The sequence below is a fragment of the Balaenoptera acutorostrata genome, chromosome 21 (genome assembly GCF_949987535.1).
Source record: "Balaenoptera acutorostrata chromosome 21, mBalAcu1.1, whole genome shotgun sequence".
Lineage (NCBI taxonomy): Eukaryota > Metazoa > Chordata > Mammalia > Artiodactyla > Balaenopteridae > Balaenoptera > Balaenoptera acutorostrata.
In genome coordinates this window covers 27594606-27615623 of record NC_080084.1, presented here as the reverse complement: position 1 = coordinate 27615623, position 21018 = coordinate 27594606, and the positions used below count along the sequence as shown (strand labels likewise).

Below are 21018 nucleotides of genomic sequence, written 5' to 3'. Positions count from 1 at the left end.
GAATTATTTCCATGCTTATATCTATAAATACAAAAACAAGGAATAAAACCTACCTTGAAACAAAAAAAGAAACAGAACCCACCAGTTATAAAGATGAAAACCCTATCAGGACACTTGCTCCAGTGGTAAACAATTCTGAAGTTGGTCAGAGGTGGGGAATCATCTCCCATGCAGCCAGCAGACCCCCCGCAAGCAGCGTTCTCATTGCAAAGCTGGCGGACTCAGAGGCGTCTCTGAGTAAACGTGAGCTGAGCCCCAGGGCAGCTGCTCCTGAACTTTTCCCACCCTTCCCAGGTAAAACACCTGAAAACACCTGAATGTGTGCAGAGACTTTAAAGCCTAGAGGAAGGGGCTTGGAGTCACACGAGCGACAGCACACAGGCCCGAGTTGGTGCCTGCAGGCCAGCCAGGATGGTCCTGGCCCCGGGCGCTCTTCTGGAAGCTTTCCATTTCCCTACCTGAGGTACCCCTCCTGTCCTGGTCCCCACTGCTATTTTCCTTCCTCACCTCTGCCCGGGGAGAAATTCCAACGGCAGGTATTGGTGATACATCCTCTTCTTTAGCAGGTGGCAGCCCGGCAACTCCTGCAGAAAGTCCAGCAGAGCCCCACTCACAGCGAGGCACCCACAAAGCCGTGGTCGCTCCCTCCCTCCCACCAGCCCGGCCCGAGACTGCTGACGGGGCAGAGAACATGGCGTCAGGCACAGCTGCAGGGGATCTTGATGCCTGGAGGGGGCCGGGGGTGGGGGTTATATTGACCTCAACCCAGGCACACCTGGGGAAGGCTGGCCGGCCGGGTCAGGCTGCCCAGATCAGCCAATCCTCGCCCATCAGGGGCTCACACTTGCAGAAAATGGGCCTTGCTGCACCGGCCAGGTCCAAGGAACAGGTGTAGGGCCCTGAGAGTCAGGATGGACAAGGGGCTGCAACTCTGGCTTGTTTTCTAATCATATTATCTGGTCCATGAGTGGGAGATAATTTGAAGAAGACCCTCTCCTAATGAGAAGAACGCAGGAGTCAGGGAGAGGAGGGGTGGTGGGTGGAGACAGAGGCCTGGTGCCCCAGCTGCAGTGGAAGCCTCTGGAAGACCCGGTGGAGGGAGGCCACACAGAGTGAAGCCCAGGGTCACAGACCTGCCGGAGCTGCTGTTTGTTAGTTCAAGTCCTGCTCTGAGGTGCTCTGGGTCAGCTCTGACCGACAGGTGACCTGCGGGTGCTCTGCAATGAGGGCTATGCGCACGGTTCCTGTGTGCCCAGCCCTGCTGGGGTGCCTGCCCAGGGGAGCTCCGTATCCTGGGAGGGACCTGCCCATGAGAGCCCCGTGGGCTGCTGGGGTGCCTGCCCAGGTGAGTTCCATATCCTGGGAGGGACCTGCCCATGAGAGCCCTGTGGGCTGCTGGGTGCCTGCCCAGGTGAGCTCCGTATCCTGGGAGGGGCCTGCCCACGAGAGCCCCGTGGGCTGCTGGGTGCCTGCCCAGGTGAGCTCCGTATCCTGGGAGGGACCTGCCCATGAGAGCCCCGTGGGCTGCTGGGGGGCCTGCCCAGGGGAGCTCCATATCCTGGGAGGGGCCTGCCCACGAGAGCCCCGTGGGCTGCTGGGTGCCTGCCCAGGTGAGCTCCATATCCTGGGAGGGGCCTGACCATGAGAGCCCCGGGGGCTGCTGGGTACCTGCCCAGGGGAGCTCCGTATCCTGGGAGGGGCCTGACCATGAGAGCCCCGTGGGCTGCTGGGTACCTGCCCAGGTGAGTTCCATATCCTGGGAGGGGCCTGCCCATGAGAGCCCCGTGGGCTGCTGGGTACCTGCACAGGTGAGCTCCATATCCTGGGAGGGGCCTGACCACGAGAGCCCCGTGGGCTGCTGGGGACCTGGTAAAGGACGCCAGGACAGTCAGTGAAGCCACCGAGGATATACATCCAGTAGTTCCTAATTCCTACACCCTGCTGGTCATTCTACCATCCACCAGGACATGGTATTCTGTATTAGATTGAAAAGATGCCTTCTTCTGTATTCCATTAGTCCCAGAATCACAAGAAATTTTGGCTTTTGAGTGGCAGGACTCAACATACAACAGAAACAATACTGCTGGGCCGTCCTGCCCCAAGGGTTCCAAATTTCCCCCACCATCTTTGGGGAAACTTTAGCTAAAGACCTAAAAGATCTACCTCTGGAGAAGGGAACCCTCCTTCAATATGCAGGCGACATTCTGATCGCCAGCCCTACTAAGGAGGCCTCTGAACTACCTAACCAATAAAGGATGGAAGGTGTCCAAGAAAAAGGCTCAAATATCACAGACTAGGGTGACCTGCCTGGGCTTCATTCTCACAGAAGGTCGGAGAAGCCCATCCCAGGAGAGGGAAGAAGCCATTTGCAGCCTTACCCCTCCTAAAACTAGAAGACAGCTTAGGGGTTCCTGGGGAGACCGGGGTTTGCTGCATCTGGATCCCTAATTACAGTCTAATAGCTGGGCCTCTACATGAAACACTGAAAGGAAAAGATGATGATCCTTTTGAATAGAATCCAGAAGCGGCCTTTCAAGAATGGAAAGAGCAGTTAATTCAGGCCCTTGCCCTGGACCTCCCAAATTTAGCTAAACCCTTTGACCTTTACATTCCCGGTAGAAGGTAAATCACCCTTGGAATATTAGTGCAAAAACTGGGACCACCTGAAATGGAACAACTCAAGTATGCCCTCAGGGTAGGAGAAACTATGGTAACCAAGGGCTGGGCCCGCCGCCCCATCCGGCCAGGATACTGGGGGTATCTAAAAACCTGGAAATCAGCAGCCCGCAAGGCCAGCTCCCTCCTAAGGGAAAAGGACCCCACTTGGTGATCCTAACCACCCACCTTGCCCTGAAGTTGCAGGGATCGCTCCGTGGGCACACTGACCTCGAGTGAAGAGGCCCTCAAGCTCCAACCTCCAGAGAGACAACCTGGGGCAACGGGACCCCATGACGACTCGTGTGACCATCTCTTTGACCTGGAGCATCTCTTCCAGAAAACAACAAGAGTGTGCCCCAAAAGAGCAGACTACTGGTTGCAGGACTTACTGCACCCAGAGGGGAGCTAATAAGCTTGGCGGGGGAACTGTATATAACGCTGTCACCATAGAAACGCCAACAGCCACCGCGGTGACGGCGGCCAATGAGACCGGCTGGACTCCCAGCTACTTCAAAAGGCCATTGACTCAGTGGCTGTCATGGTCCTGGATCACCACCGGCCCTGGACTGTCTGGGAGTTGAGCAGGCAGGGCTCTGACACCTGGTGCTGTTTGTACATTAATTCAGTGGCCTAATTGAAGAAAGCGCAGACTACTGGTCAGAGAATCTAGGCTGGCAGAAACCGTCAGCCTAATGTGGCCGAACAAATGCAGGGCCGGGGTAAAACCGGCCCACCCAGCGTCTCTGGGCATCTCTTTCCTGGACCCTTAAAGGTCATTAGAATCTATAAAACTTCAAATGCTGCTGCTCAGGCAGACGAGCAGTGAGGGAGGAGGCCTGGGGACTATCAAACTCACCTGGAGGCTGATGGGGAGAAGTTCTGCCCCTCCCCCCTTTGGGTATGAGGACACCCAAATCAGCACGAAGCAGTTACAGAAGAGGGGTCTGCACCCTCAGCGTCCCAAGAATGAGGAATGGGACAAAACGCAGAGGAGGGGTTTGTCACCGGCAAAGCCCATTAAAAATTCCTGGGAGATAAAAATAGAATCTGGGCAATAAAATAAAGTCTAACTTTTTTTTCCTTTGTGCTTTTTCTAATTTAACGTGCTCCTAGGGTTCCGCATGCAGAGGCCTCACACCCGGCACTTCAGACTCGATTTCCTAGTGCAAAAGGGCTGGGCCGACACCTCAGCTCGCTGCGCCTGGTGCAGACTCCCCTTTTACGCCCTTTTTTGGCCAACCAAACAGGAGGGTGATGCAAATCAACACTACAAAGAGTTTCACTTCGCATCAGTCAGAAGGGCCATCCTCACAAAGTGTAAAAACGAGAAATGCCGGACAGGTCGTGGAGAAAAGGGAGCCCTGCTACGCTGATGGTGGGAATGTAAATTGCCAACGGCCACTGTGGAGAAGTGTATTGTGTTTCCTAAACAATTTAAAAAGCAGAGCTACAGAGCATACGGCACTTCCACTCATGGGCGTATGTCTTGGGAAAATCAAAAATCGACAGGACACAGGCAAGCCAACATTTAGTGCTGCTCGATTTACAAGAGCCTCGATTTGGATACAACGTAAAAGTCCTTGGAAGGAAAAAATGGATAAAGAAGATGTGGTACGTATGTACAATGGCATATTACTCAGCCAGGAAATCAATGAAATAAGGCCAGTTGCAGCAAGTCACGTGGACTTAGGTACAATCATTGTAAGTGACCTAAGTCAGAAAAAGAGAATTATCGTAAGATTATCACTTATAGGTGGAATCTAAAAATGGCTACACATGAACTAAATTACAAAACAGAAACATAGTCACACATTTAGGGCTTCCCTGTTGACACACTTGTTAAGAAACCGCCAGCCAATGCAGGGAACACGGGTTCAAGCCCTGGTCCGGGAAGATCCCACATGCCGCGGGGCAACTGGGCCCGTGAGCCACAATTACTGAGCCTGCGCTCTAGAGCTCGCGAGCCACAACTACTGAACCCGAGTGCCACCACTACTGAAGCCCAGAGGCCTAGAGCACGTGCTCTGCAACAAGAGAAGCCACCACAATGAGAAGCCTGCACACCACAACGAAGAGTAGCCCCCCACTCGTTGCAACTAGAGAAAGCCGGCACGCAGCAAAAAGACCCAACATAGCAAAAAATAAATAAATCAAGTTATAAAAAAACCCAGACTATTAAGAACATGAAAAAGAATTTATTGATGTCTCTCCGTAAGTGAATCTAGTGGATTTACACCAGCAAGTAACACAGCATTGAAAATCAGTTATACACCATTAAAAAAATATATTACAAAAAAAAAAAAAAAAAAGACAGAGAGAGAGAAATTCTTACAGAATTCGTTCAGGGGCTGTGATGCAACCTGGACTGACCACATCTAGACCCACAGCTGGATGGGACCTAAGGCTGGACACTCGTGAGGCCGAGAGGCTTGGTGAGGATGGGCCAGCAAATGCAGCCCCTTTACAGTAACACTGCCTGGTCCCCATTCCATGGGTCCAAAATTTCCAGGTGCAGGGGAAGCTTCCTAGAGCTAGAACATGCTTGGGACCCCTAGAGGATGGTACACCGTCTGATCGGGAAGAGTTTGGAAAAGGCACGTCATCTCCTCATCTCCTGGTGTTCGGGTTCACCCCGCCAGCCTTTTTCCTAACAATCTCCCCACTTGGGAAAGTCAGCACCTTCAACATCCTGTTTCGCACAGTTTGGAATTTGTCCGAAGGATGAAGCGGAAGGGAGGGAACCAATGAGACACAAGGCCGAGGTGTTTGGACAGGCACATGCCACTCTAATTTCCAATCAGGAAGAGGAACTGACCAAAGGCTCAGCTTGCCCCTGGAACCAGAATATGGCTTGAAGCCATCCTGCTGTTTTGTGGCCAGTTCCAAAAAAAAGCAAGTTGAAAAATGGAGCTCAGGGGCACTGCAATTCACAAACCTGGAGAACTGTAAATGATACCTATCGTCGAAAAATGTCTCGAGATAAGTCATCGAAAAGGACTTGTAAGCAAGGCAGCATTGCAGGAAAGGGATTTCAAGAGGTAGATTGGACTCACCATGAAAGCACATGAAAAGCTCCTGAACTTCGCCAATGATGCCATTGGCCAAAAAGGCCGTATGCGGTTTTCCATTTTTCCCGCTTCTCTCCTTCAGCTCCTATCAATGAAAACAACCCCCTCTTAGTTAACTCCATCAAACGCCTATTAATCGGATTTATTTTTGCTGGGTTTATCATCTCCAACCGCACTCCTCCAACAACCATCCCCCTAATAACTATACCTTTATATTTAAAATTACCTGCCCTCGTAGTAACAGTTCTGAGCTTCATACTAGCATTCAAAATCAACCTTAACACACAAAACTTAAAATATACTCACCCCTCAAACTCTCTAAATTCTCCACTCTCCTAGTATATTTCCCCACCATCATACACCACCTACCTCCCCATCTAAACCTATAAATAAACCAAAAATTAGCAACCTCCATGTTAGAGTTAATCTGACTAGAAACTATCCTACCAAAGTATACAGCCTTCATTCAACTAAAATCCTCCACACTAGTCTCAAACCAAAAAGGCCTTATTAAACTCTACTTTCCATCATTCGTCATTACCATTACCCTCAGTATATTCCTATTTAATTACCCTGAGTAATCTCCATAATAACCACAACACCAATAAATAATGACCAGCCCGTAACAATCACCAACCAAGTACCATAGCTGTATAATGCTGCAATTCCCATAGCCTCCTCACTAAAAAACCCAGAGCCACCAGTATCGTAAATAACCCAATCTCCCAGCCCATTAAACTTAAACACAATTTCCACAACCTCATCCTTCAAAATATAAAATACCATTAAAAACTCTATTACCAGCCCTAAAAGAAATGTCCCCATTACAACCTTATTAGAAACCCAAACCTCAGGATATTGTTCAGTGGCTATAGCCGTTGTATAACCAAACTCAACCAATATCCCCCCTAAATAGATCAAAAATACCATTAAACCCAGAAATGAACTGCCAAAATTTAACACGATCCCACACCCAACACCACCAGCCACAAACAGGCGAGGGTTTTGAAGCAACCCCACAAAACTAATCACAAAAATAATACTTAAAATAAATACAGTATATGTCATCATTATTCTCACATAAACTTCAACCGTGACCAATGACATGAAAAATCATCGTTGTCGTTCACCTACAAGAATACCAACGACCAACACCCGAGAAACCCACCCACTAATAAAAATCCTCAACAACACATTCATTGACCTCCCTACCCCATCAAATATCTCATCATGATGAAATTTTGGCTCCTACTAGGCGTCTGCCTAATCCTACAAATCCTAACAGGCCTATTCCTGGCAATACACTACACACCAGACACAACAACTGCCTTCTCATCAGTAACACACATCTGCTGAGACGTCAATTATGGCTGAATCATCCGATATATACACGCAAATGGAGCTTCCACATTTTTTATCTGTATGCCCACGTACGACGTGGTCTATACTATGGATCCTACGCCTTTCAGGAAACATGAAACATTGGAATTATCCTACTACTTATAGTCATAGCCACCGCATTCATAGGCTACATCCTACCCTGAGGACAAATATCATTCTGAGGCACAACTGTTATCACAAATCTACTGTCAGCAATCCCATATATCGGCACCACCCTCGTCGAATGAATCTGAGAGGGGTTTTCCATAGATAAAGCAACACTAACATGATTCTTTGCCTTCCACTTCATTCTCCCTTTCACCATCACAGCACTAGCAGTCGTCCACCTATTATTCCTTCACTAAACAGGATCCAACAACCCCACAGGAATTCCATCTGATACAAACAAAATCCCATTTCACCCTTATTATACAATCAAGGACATCTTGGGCACCATACTACTAATCTTAGCTTCACGAATATTAGCCCTATTCTCACCCTACTTGCTAGGAGATCCCGACAACTACACCCCAGCAAACCCACTCAGCACGCCACCACATATCAAACCAGAATGATATTTTCTATTCGCATATGCAATTCTATGATCAATCCCCAACAAGCTAGGAGGAGTCTTGGCCCTGCTACTCTCAATCCTAATCCTGGCATTTATTCCAATACTCCATACATCTAAACAATGAAGCATGATATTTCGACCCTTCAGCCAATTCTTGTTCTGAATACTAGTGGCAGATTTACTAACACTAACATGGATCTGAGGACAGCCTGTGGAATACCCATATATAACTACTGGACAACTTGCATCCATCTTATATTTTCTCTTAATTCTGGTGTTAATACCAGTGACTAGTCTCATTGAAAACAAGTTCCTAAAATGAAGAGTCTTTGTAGTATAAAACAATATTCCGGTCTTGTAAACCGCAAAAGGAGAACAACGTATCTCCCCGAGACTCAAGGAAGAAGTACTATATTTCACCGCCAGCACCCAAAGCTGAAATTCTATATAAACTATTCCCTGAAAAAAGGTATATTATAAGACATTCATAAAACTGCAGTGCGATGTCAGTACTAAAAATAATTCATTTTACTACATACATGCTATGTACACCGTACATGTCTGTACTGCCACATAACTGCAGTAATGTCTCTCTCTCGTATATGTGTACATGTACATTATATGTATAATTGTACATTAAATTGTTTGCCCCACGCTTAATAAGCATGTACATATCATTGATATTACATAGTACATATATTATTATTGATCGTACATAGTATATTAAATTAAACCAGTCTAGATCAACATATTTGGTAATCCCGTCCATTAGACCAGGAGCTTGATCACCAGGCCGCGTGAAACCATTAACCGGCTCGGCAGGTGTCACTCTTCTCGCTCCAGGCCCATGATCTGTGTGGGTTTCTACTGATGAACTTTATCAGACATCTGTTTCTTATTTCAGGGCCATCTCACCTAAAATCGCCCACTCTTTCCCCTTAAATAAGACATCTCGATGGACTAATGACTAATCAGCCCATGCTCACACATAACTGCGATTTCATACGTTTGGTATTTTTTATTTTTTGGGAGGGAAATTGCTTGGACTCAGCTATGACCTTAAAAGGTCTTAACACAGTCAAGCAAATTGTAGCTGGACTTGTATGTATTTGTTATTTGGCTAGAGCAACCTACGTTGTACAATCAGTTAATGGTCACAGGACATAGCACTTTACTATTCCCTCCCGGCTTAAAATAATTATATATCATAATGAATGAACCTCAACCCCCCTCCTCTCATACCAAAGAACTACTTAGATATTCACCACCGATATAGACAGACTTCCCCCTAGATTCGCCAACCATCCTATTGAAAATCTAATACTAAATCTGACATAATCCATGTAATACATCCATACAAACATCACCTACGTGCAGCAAGTTAATGTAGCTTAAACATCTCATAAAGCAAGACACTGAAAATGTCTAGATGGGCTCACCAGCCCCATGAACATAAAGGTTTGGTCCCAGCCTTTCTATTAGTTTTTAATAGAATTACACATGCAAGCATCCACGCCCCGGTGAGAATGCCCTCTAAATCACTAAGATTAAAAGGAGCAGGTATCAAGCACGCCGCACCAGCAGCTCACAACACCTTGCTTAACCACACCCCCAGGGGAGTCAGCAGTGATAAAAATTAAGCCATAAACGAAAGTTTGACTAAGCCATATTAATCAGGGTTGGTAAATTTCGTGCCAGCCACCACGGTCATACGAGTGACCCGAATTAATAGAACTACGGCGTAAAGCATGTTAAAGAACCATACAAGATAAAGTTAAACCTTAATTAAGCTGTAAAAAGCCATAATTAAAACAAAAATAAATTACGAAAGTGACTTTAATATAATCTGATTACACGATAGTCTAAGACCCAAACTGAGATTAGATACCCCACTATGCTTAGCCCTAAACCCAAATAATTGTAAGAACTAGACTATTCGCCAGAGTACTATTAGCAACAGTTTAAAACTCCAAGGCCTTGGCGGTGCTTCACAGCCCTCTAGAGGAGCCTGCTCTATAACCGATAACCCCGATCAACCTCAGCAGCCCTGGCTACTCCAGTCTACATGCCGCCATCTTCAGCCAACCCTAAAAAGGAGCAAAAGCAAGCATAATTATGACACATAAAAACATTAAGTCAAGGTGTAACCTATGGGATGGGAAGAAATGGGCTAAATTTTCTACACCAAGAACACCCTTTATCCACACGAAAGTTTTTATGAAACCTAAATCCAAAGGAGGATTTAGTAGTAAATTAAGAATAGAGTGCTTAATAGAATAAGGCCATGAAGCACACACTGCCCGTCACCCTCCTCAAGTGCCATGACAAAGCCCCAGTCCATCAACACATGCTAAACAATTATACGAGAGGAGACAAGTCATAACAAGGTAAGCATACTGGAAAGTGTGCTTGGATAAAACAAGACATAGCTTAAATAAAGCACCTAGTTTATACCTAAAAGATTTCATAACCTATGTATGTCTTGAACTAAACCTAGCCCACACCTTTCCCACCATACTAGCACAAACTAGTCAAATAAAACATCCACCAGACATCTAAAGCTATAGGAGATAGAAATTTAAACACTAATGGCGCTATAGAGGAAGTACTGACAGGGAATGATGAAAGAAAGATTAAAAATAATAAAAAGCAAAGCTTACCCCTTGTGCGTTTTGCATAATGACTTAACTAGTAACAATTTAACAAAGAGAACTTAAGCTAAACTACCCAAAACCAGACGAGCTACTTATGAACAGTTACTAGAATAAACTCATCTATGTGGCAAAATAGTGAGAAGATTTATAAGTAGAGGTGACAAGCCTAACGAGCCTGGTGATAGCTGGTTGTCCAGGAAAAGAATTTCAGTTCAACGTTAAATAATACTAAAAACCATAATAAGCTTCCACGTATACTTAAATGTTAGTCTAAAAAGGTACAGCTTTTTAGAAATGGACACAACCTTGACTAGAGAGTAAAAACAAACAACACCATAGTTGGCCTAAAAGCAGCCACCAATTAAGAAAGTGTTCAAGCTCAACAACAAAACAATGTTTTAATTCCAATATTAAGTAAATCAACTCCTAGTCTTACTACTGGACTAATCTATAAGACTATAGAAGCAATACTGTTAACATGAGTAACAAGAAATATTTCCCCTTGCACAAGCTTACATCAGCAACTAATAATATACTGATAATTAACAGTAAATAAATATAATCCAACACTAAACTATTTATTAAAAACACTGTTAACCCAACACAGGCGTGCACCAAAGGAAAGATTAAAAAAAGTAAAAGGAACTCAGCAAACACAAACCCCACCTGTTTACCAAAAACATCACCTCTAGCATCACCAGCATTAGAGGCACTGCCTGCCCAGTGACAATCGTTAAACGGCAGCGGTATCCTGACCGTGCAAAGGTAGCATAATCATTTGTTCTGTACGTAAGGACTTGTATGAATGGCCACACGATGGTTTTACTGTCTCTTACTTTTAATCAGTGAAATTCACCTCCCCATGAAAAGGCAGGGATAACAAAATAAGACGGGAAGACCCTATGGAGCTTCAATTAATCAACCCAAAAACCATAATCTTGAACCGCCAAGGAATAACAAAATTTCACATGGGTAGACAATTTCAGTTGGGGTGACCTCGGAGCTCAGAAATCCCTCCAAGTGATTAAAGCCTAGACCCACTAACCAAAGCATAATATCACTTACTTATCCAAAAAATTGGTCAACGGAACAAGTTATCCTAGGGATAACAGCGCAATCCTATTCTAGAGTCCGTATCGACAATAGGGTTTACGACCTCGATGTTGGATCAGGACATCCTAATGGTGTAACTGCTATTAAGGGTTCGTTTGTTCAACGATTAAAGTCCTACATGATCTGAGTTCAGACCGGAGCAATCCAGCTCGGTTTCTATCTATTATACATTTCTCCCAGTACGGAAGGACAAGAGAAATAAGGCCCACTTTAAATAAGCGCCTTCAAAACAATAAATGGTCTAATCTCAACCTAATAAGCAAGCTCAAACTAGTCACCCGAGACCAGGGTTTTGTTGGGGTGGCAGAGCCCGGTAATTGCGTAAAACTTAAACCTTTATACTCAGAGGTTCAAACCCTCTCCCCAACAAAATGTTTATAATTAACATTTTAATGCTCATCATCCCTATCCTCCTAGCCGTAGCATTCCTGACACTAGTAGAACGTAAAATCCTAGGCTACATGCAACTCCGAAAAGGGCCAAACATTGTAGGTCCCCATGGCCTACTCCAACCCTATGCCGATGCAATCAAACTATTCACTAAGGAACCCCTACGACCAGCCACATCTTCCACCTCTGTATTCATCATCGCACCTATCTTAGCCCTAACCCTAGCCCTCACAACATGAATCCCTCTACCCATACCATACCCCCTCATCAACATAAACCTAGGAGTATTATTCATATTAGCAATATCAAGCCTAGCCGTATATTCCATTCTATGATCTGGCTGAGCCTCCAACTCAAAATACGCATTAATTGGAGCCCTACGGACAGTAGCACAAACCATCTCATATGAAGTAACATTAGCAATCATCCTCCTATCAGTACTCTTAATAAATGGATCCTTTACCCTAGCAACCCTAACCACAACACAAGAACAACTATGACTAATCTTCCCATCATCCACCAGAGGGCAGACGGAAGAAGCAAGAAGAACTACAATCCTGCAGCCTGTGGAACAAAAACCACATTCACAAAAAGACAGACAAGATGAAAAGGCAGAGGGCTATATACCAGATGAAGGAACAAGATAAAACCCCAGAAAAACAACTAAATGAAGTGGAGATAGGCAACCTTCCAGAAAAAGAATTCAGAATACTGATAGTGAAGATGATCCAGGACCTCGGAAAAAGAATGGAGGCAAAGATCAAGAAGATGCAAGAAATGTTTATCAAAGACCTAGAAGAATTAAAGAACAACAGAGATGAACAATAACAATACAATAACTGAAATGAAAACTACACTAGAAGGAATCAATAGCAGAATAACTGACGCAGAAGAACGGATAAGTGACCTGGAAGACAGAATGGTGGAATTCACTGCTGCGGAACAGAATAAAGAAAAAAGAATGAAAAGAAATGAAGACAGTCTAAGAGGCCTCAGGGAAAATATTAAACGCAACAACATTCGCATTATAGGGGTCCCAGAAGGAGAAGAGAGAGAGAAAGGACCAGAGAAAATATTTGAAGAGATTATAGTCGAAAACTTCCCTAACATGGGAAAGGAAAAAGCCACCCAGGTCCAGGAAGCACAGAGAGTCCCAAATCGGATAAACCCAAGGAGAAACATGGCTAGACACATAGTAATCAATTTGACAAAAATTAAAGACAAAGAAAAATTATTGAAAGCAACAAGGGAAAAATGACAAATAACATACAAGGGAACTCCCATAAGGTTAACAGCTGATTTCTCAGCAGAAACTCTACAAGAAGGGAGTGGCGGGCTTCCCTGGTGGCGCAGTGGTTGAGAGTCTGCCTGTTAATGCAGGAGACATGGGTTTGAGCCCTGGTCTGAGAAGATCCCACATGCCGCGGAGCAACTAGGCCCGTGCGCCACAACTGCTGAGCCTGCGCGTCTGGAGCCTGTGCTCTGCAACAGGGGAGGCCACGACAGTGAAAGGCCCGCGCACTGCGATGAAGAGTGGCCCCCACTTGCCACGGCTGGAGAAAGCCCTCGCTCAGAAATGAAGACCCAACACAGCCATAAATAAATAAATAAATAATTAAAAAAAAAAGAAGGGAGTGGCATGATATACTTAAACTGATGAAAGGGAAGAACCTACAACCAAGATTACTCTATCCGCCAAGGATCTCATTCAGATTCGATGGAGACGTCAAAAGCTTTACAGACAAGCAAAAGCTAAGAGAATTCAGCACCATCAAACCAGCTCTACAACAAATGCTAAAGGAACTTCTCTAAGTTGGAAACACAAGAGAAGAAAAGACCTACAAAAACAAACCGAAAACAATTAAGAAAATGGTCATAGGAACATACATATCGATAATTACCTTAAATGTGAATGGATTAAATGCTCCAACCAAAAGACACAGGCTTGCTAAATGCATATAAAAACAAGATCCATCTATATGCTGTCTACAAGAGACCCACTTCAGACCTAGGAACACATACAGACTGAAAGTGAGGGGATGGAAAAAGATATTCCATGCAAATGGAAATCAAAAGAAAGCTGGAGTAGCAATACTCATATCAGAGAAAATAGACTTTAAAATAATGTTAAAGAGACAAGGAAGAACACCACATAATGATCAAGGGATCAATCCAAGAAGAAGATATAACAATTATAAATATATATGCACCCAACATAGAAGCACCTCAATACATAAGGCAACTGCTAACAGCTATAAAAGAGGAAATCGACAGTAACACAATAATAGTGGGGGACTTTAACACCTCACTTACACCAATAGACAGATCATCCAAAATGAAAATAAATAAGGAAACAGAAGCTTTAAATGACACAATAGACCAGAAAGATTTAATTGATATTTATAGGACATTCCACCCCAAAACAGCAGATTACACTTTCTTCTCAAGTGCACATGGAACATTCTCCAGGATAGATCACATCTTGGGTCACAAATCAAGCCTCAGTAAATTTAAGAAAATTGAAATCATATCAAGCATCTTTTCTGACCACAATGTTATGAGATTAGAAATGAATTATAGGGGAAAAAAACGTAAAAAAGACAAACACATGGAGGCTAAACAATACGTTACTAAATAACCAAGAGACCACTGAAGAAATCAAAGAGGAAATCAAAAAATAGAGACAAATGACAATGAAAACACGATGATCCAAAACCTATGGGATGCAGCAAAAGCAGTTCTAAGAGGGAAGTTTATAGCTATACAAGCCTACCTCAAGAAACAAGAAAAATCTCAAGTAAACAATCTAACCTTACACCTAAAGGAACTAGAGAAAGAAGAACAAACAAAACCCAAAGTTAGCAGAAGGAAAGAAATCATAAAGATCAGAGCAGAAATAAATGAAATAGAAACAAAGAAAACAATAGCAAAGATCAATAAAACTAAAAGCTGGTTCTTAGAGAACATAAACAAAATTGATAAACCATTAGCCAGACTCATCAAGAAAAAGAGGGAGAGGACTCAGATCAATAAAATTAGAAATGAAAAAGCAAAAGTTACAACAGACACCACAGAAATACAAAGCATCCTAAGAGACAACTACAAGCAACTATATGCCAAAAAAAAGGACAACCTGGAAGAAATGGACAAATTCTTAGAAAAGCACAACCTTCCAAGACTGAACCAGGAAGAAATAGAAAATACAAACAGACCAATCACAAGCACTGAAATTGAGACTGTGATTAAAAATCTTCCAATAAACAAAAGCCCAGGATGAGATGGCTTCACAGGCAAATTCTATCAAACATTTAGAGAAGAGCTAACACCTATCCTTCTCAAACTCTTCCAAAATATAGCAGAGGGAGGAACACTCCCACACTAATTCTATGAGACCACCATCTCCCTGATACCAAAACCAGACAAAGATGTCACAAGGAAAGAAAACTACAGGCCAATATCACTGATGAACATAGATGTAAGAATCCTCAACAATATACTAGCAAACAGAAGCCAACAGCACATTAAAAGGATCATACACCATGATCAAGTGAGGTTTATCCCAGGGATGCAAAGACTCTTCAATACATGCAAATCAATGTGATACACCATATTAACAAACTGAAGGACAGAAACCATATGATCATCTCAATAGATGCAGAAAAAGCTTCTGACAAAATTAAACACCCAGTTATGAAAAAAACCCTCCAGAAAGTAGGCATAGAGGGAACTTTCCTCAACAAAATAAAGGCCATATATGACAAACCCACAGCCAACATTGTCCTCAATGGTGAAAACCTGAAACCATTTCCACTAAGGTCAGGAACAAGACAAGGTTGCCCACTCTCACCACTATTATTCAACATAGTTTTGGAAGTGTTAGCCACAGCAATCAGAGAAGACAAAGAAATAAAAGGATCCAAATAGGAAAAGAAGAAGTTAAGCCGTCACTGTTTACAGATGACATGATACTATACATAGAGAATCCTAAAGATGCCACCAGAAAACTACTAGAGCTAATCAATGAATTTGGTAAAGTAGCAGGATACAATATTAATGCACAGATATCTCTTTCATTCCTATACACTAAAGATGAAAAATCTGAAAGAGAAATTAAGTAAACACTGCCATTTACCACTGCAACCAAAAGAATAAAATACCTTGGAATAAACCTACCTAAGAAGACAAAAGACCTGTACTCAGAAAACTATAAGACACTGATGAAAGAAATCAAAAATGACACAAACAGACAGAGAGATATACCATGTTCTTGGACTGGAAGAATCAACATTGTGAAAATGACTATACTACCCAAAGCAATCTACAGATTCAATGCAATCTCTATCAAACTACCAATGGCATTTTTCACAGAACTAGAACAAAAAATTTCACAATTTGTATGGAAACACAAAAGATCCCGAATAGCCAAAGCAATCTTGAGAAGAAAAACAGAGTTGGAGGAATCAGGCTCCCTGACTTCAGACTATACTACAAAGCTACAGTAATCAAGACAGTATGGCACTGGCACAAAAACAGAAATATAGATCAATGGAACAGGAGAGAAAGCCCAGAGATAAACCTATGCACATATGGTCACCTTATTTTTGATAAAGGAGGCAAGAATATACAATGGAGAAAAGACAGCCTCTTCAATAAGTAGTGCTGGGAAAACTGGACAGCTACATGTAAAAGAATGAAATTAGAAGACTCCCTAACACCATACACAAAAATAAACTCAAAATGGATTAAAGACCTAAAGGTAAGGCCGGACACTATAAAACTCTTAGAGGAAAACATAGGCAGAACACTCTATGACATCAATCACAGCAAGATCATTTTTGACCCACCTCCTAGAGAAATGGAAATAAAAACAAAAATAAACAAATGGGACCTAATGAAACTTAAAAGTTTTTGCACAGCAAAGGAAAACATAAACAAGACGAAGACAACCCTCAGAATAGGAGAAAATATTTGCCAATGAAGCAACTGACAAAGGATTAATCTCCAAACTTTACAAGCAGCTCAATATCAAAAAAACAAACAACCCAATCTATAAATGGGCAGAAGACCTAAATAGACATTTCTCCAAAGAAGATATACAGATTGCCAAAAACACATGAAAGAATGCTCAACATCACTAATCATTAGAGAAATGCAAATCAAAACTACAGTGAGGTATCACCTCACACATGTAAGAATGGCCATCATCAAAAAAATCTACAAACAATAAATGCTGGAGAGGGTGTGGAGAAAAGGGAACCGTCTTGCACTGTTGGTGGGAATGTAAATTGATACAGCCACTGTGGAGAACAGTATGGAGCTTCCTTAAAAAACTAAGAATAGTACTACCATATAACCCAGCAATATCACTACTGGGCATATACCTTGAGAACACCATAATTCAAAAAGAGTCATGTTCCACAATATTCACTGCAGCTCTATTTACAATAGCCAGGACATGGAAGCAACCTAAGTGTCCATCGACAGATGAATGGACAAAGAAGATGTCGCACATCTTCAATATACAATGGAATACTACTCAGCCGTAAAAAGGAATGAAATTGAGTTATTTGTAGTGAGGTGGATGGACCTAGAGTCTGTCATACAGAATGAAGTAAGTCAGAAAGAGAAAAACAAATACCGTATGCTAACACATATATATGGAATCTAAAAAAAAAAACCGTTCTGAAGAACCTAGGGGCAGGACAGGAATAAAGATGCAGATGTAGAGAATGGACATGGGGAGAGGGAAGGGTCAACTGGGATGAAGTGAGAGAGTGGCATGGACTTATATATACTACCAAATGTAAATCAGATAGCTAGTGGGAAACAGCCACATAGCACAGGGAGATCAGCTCGGTGCTTTGTGACCACCTAGAGGGGTGGGATAGGGAGGGTGGGAGGGAGACGCAAGAGGGAGGAGATATGGGGATATATGTATATGTATAGCTGATTCACTTTGTTACAAAGCAGAAACTAACACACCATTATAAAGAATTATAATACAATAAAGATGTTAAAAATAAACAAATAAATAAATAATTTAAAACGCCCCCCCCAAATTAAATCTTTTAAATAAATAAATAAAAAATAGCACACAATAACATGGTAACTCTAAACCTAAGTATTTTCAGTACTATAGTAAATGTAAATGGATTAATATCTCCTATTAAAGTGTAATTTTTTTATATTATGTGTGCAACTAAAGTTTTTTCACAATATACAGGTAAAATAAAAGAATTAAATTAGAAAGGAGAATACATTCCATGTATTTAAAAACAATAAAACAATTAGCATATAATATGCATCTCAGATAAAATAGTCTTTAAGTTCAGAACAGTTTGTCATTATTGTAAGTAGTATTATTATCCCAATTTCTTAAACAATATTTCAATACTTTTTCTATATGAAAAAAATATTTCAATACTTTTTTCTTTGCTTTTTTGTGGTCTAATACATGGTAAATATTTAGGTGCTAACATAATCTAAAAATGTATGTTGTTTTTTTTACAGCTGACAAAAACTGAATCAAGAAGAAATAGATAACTTGAACAGACTGATCACTAAAAGCGAAATAGAATCTGTAATTTTAAAAAACTCCCTACCAACAAAAGTCCATGATCAGATGGTTTCACAGGCAAATTCTACCAAATATACAAAGAAGAACTTACACTGATTCTTCTCAAACTCTTCCAAAAGATTGAAGAGTAAGGAATACTTCCAAAGACATTCTATGAAGCCACCATCACCCTGATATCAAAACCAGATAGGGGGGACTTCCCTGGTGGCACAGTGGTTAATAATCCACCTGCCAATGCAGGGGACATGGGTTCAAGCCCTGGTTTGGGAAGATCCCACATGCCACGGAGCAACTAAGCCCATGTGCCACAACTACTGCGTCTGTGCTCTAGAGCCCGCGAGCCACAACTACTGAGCCCATGTGTCATAACTACTGAAGCCCGTGCGCCTAGAACCCATGCTCTGCAACAAGAGAAGCCACTGCAATGAGAAGTCTGCGCACCACAATGAAGAGTAGCCCCCGCTCGCCGCAACTAGAGAAAGCCCGCGCACAACAACAAAGACCCAATGCAGCCATAAATAAATAAATAAATAAATTTATTAAAAAAAAAAAACAACAGATGGGGACTTTTCTGGTGGTCCAGCAGTTAAGATTTCACCTTCCAGTGCAGGGGGTGCGGGTTTGATCCCTGGTCAGGGAGCTAAGATCCCACATGCCTCACAAACAAGAAACCAAAACATAAAACAGAAGCAATATTGTAACAAATTCATTAAAGACTTAAAAAACACACACAGAGAAAGACACTACCAAAAAAGAAAATTGCAGGCTAATATCTTTGATAAATATAGATACAAAAATTCTCAACAGAATATTAGAAAACCGAATCCGACAACACATAAAAAGATCATACACCATGACCAAATTTGATTCACCGCAGGGTCACAAAGTTGTTTCAACATATGCAAATCAATCAACGTGATACACCCCATCAACAAAGGAAAAACAAAAAACAAATGATCATCTCGATAGATGCCGAAAAAGCATTTGAAAAACTTCAACATCCATTCATGATAAAAACGCTTACCAAAGTGGGTATAGAGGGAACATATTTCAACATAATTAAAGCTATTTATGACAAACCCACAGCCAATATAATACTCAATGTTCATAAGCTGAAAGCCTTCCCACTAAAATCTGGAACAAGACAAGGATGCCCACTCTCACCTCTTCTCTTCAACATAGTATTGGAAGTCCTAGCCACAACAATCAGACAAGAAAAAGAAATAAAAGCTAACTAAGTTGGAAGGGAAGAGGTGAAACTGTCATTATATGCAGATGACATGATAACATATATAAAGGAAACCCTAAAAATTCCCCACAAAATCTACTAGAACTGATAAACAAATTCAGCAAAGTAGCAGGATACAAGATTAACATATATAAATTGGTTGCATTTTTTTTCTTTTTCTTTTTAAATTTATTTTGGCTGCATTGGGTCTTCATTGCTGTGCACGGGCTTTCTCTAGTTGTGGCCAGTGGGGGCTACTCTTCATTGCGGTGTGCAGGCTTCTCATTGCGGTGGCTTCTCTTGTTGTGGAGCATGGGCTTTAGGCATGCGGGCTTCAGTAGTTGTGGCACATGGGCTCAGTAGTTGTGGCTCACGGGTTCTAGAGTGCAGGCTAAGCAGTTGTGGCACACCGGTTTAGTTGTTCCACAGCATGTGGGATCTTCCTGGACCAGGGCTCAAACCCGTGTCCCCTGTATTGGCAGATGGATTCTCAACCACTGAGCCACCAGGGAAGTCCCTGGTTGCATTTCTTTACACTAACAATGAAATATCAGAAAGGGAATGTAAACAAGCAATCCCTTTTAAAATGGCATCAAAAAAATAAAATACTTAGGAATAGACCTCACCAAGTAGGTGAAAGACGTATATGCTGATTATCTCAAAACATTAGCAAAGGAAATTGAAGATGATTCAAAGAAATGGAAAGACATACCACGCTCTTGGATGGGAAGAATTAATAGTGTTAAAATGGCCGTACTACCCAAAGCAATCTACAGGTTTAATGTGATCCCTATCAAATTACCCATGACATTTTTCCCAGAACTAGAACAAATAATCCTAAAATGTATATGGAACCATAAAAAGTCAGAATTGTCAACACAATCCTGAGGCGAAACAACAAAGCCGGAGGCATAACCCTCCCTGACTTCAGACAATACTACAAAGTTACAGTAATCAAAACCACGTGTTGGGGCTTCCCTGGTGGCGCAGTGGTTGAGAATCTGCCTGCCAATGCAGGGGACACGGGTTCGAGCCCTGGTCTGGGAGGATCCCACATGCCATGGAGCAGCTAGGCCCGTGAGCCACAACTACTGAGCCTGTGCGTCTGGAGCCTGTGCTCCGCAACGAGAGGCCACGATAGTGAGAGGCCCGCACACCGCGATGAAGACTGGCCCCCGCTTGCCACAACTAGAGAAAGCCCTCGCACAGAAACTTAGACCCAACACAGCCAAAAATAAATAAATAAATTAATTAATTAATTTAAAAAAAAAGAGTGGGATTGAGATTCCCACTCTTAAAAGATTAAAACCACGTGTTATTGGCACAGAAAGAGATATATGGATCAATGGAATAGAGAGCCCAGAAATAAACCCACA

General features: G+C 42.6%; 1 protein-coding gene across 1 annotated transcript in view; it reads right to left on the bottom strand.

Annotated features, from left to right (window-relative positions):
* LOC103015477 (proline-rich protein 36-like) overlaps nucleotides 1–21018 on the bottom strand; it is a 192774-nt gene that overhangs the window by 52574 nt on the left and 119182 nt on the right. Inside the window, exon 5 of the mRNA XM_057537501.1 lies at nucleotides 5712–5811. The gene's annotated coding sequence lies outside the window, so the exon portion shown is untranslated. The remainder of the gene's footprint in view (nucleotides 1–5711; nucleotides 5812–21018) is intronic.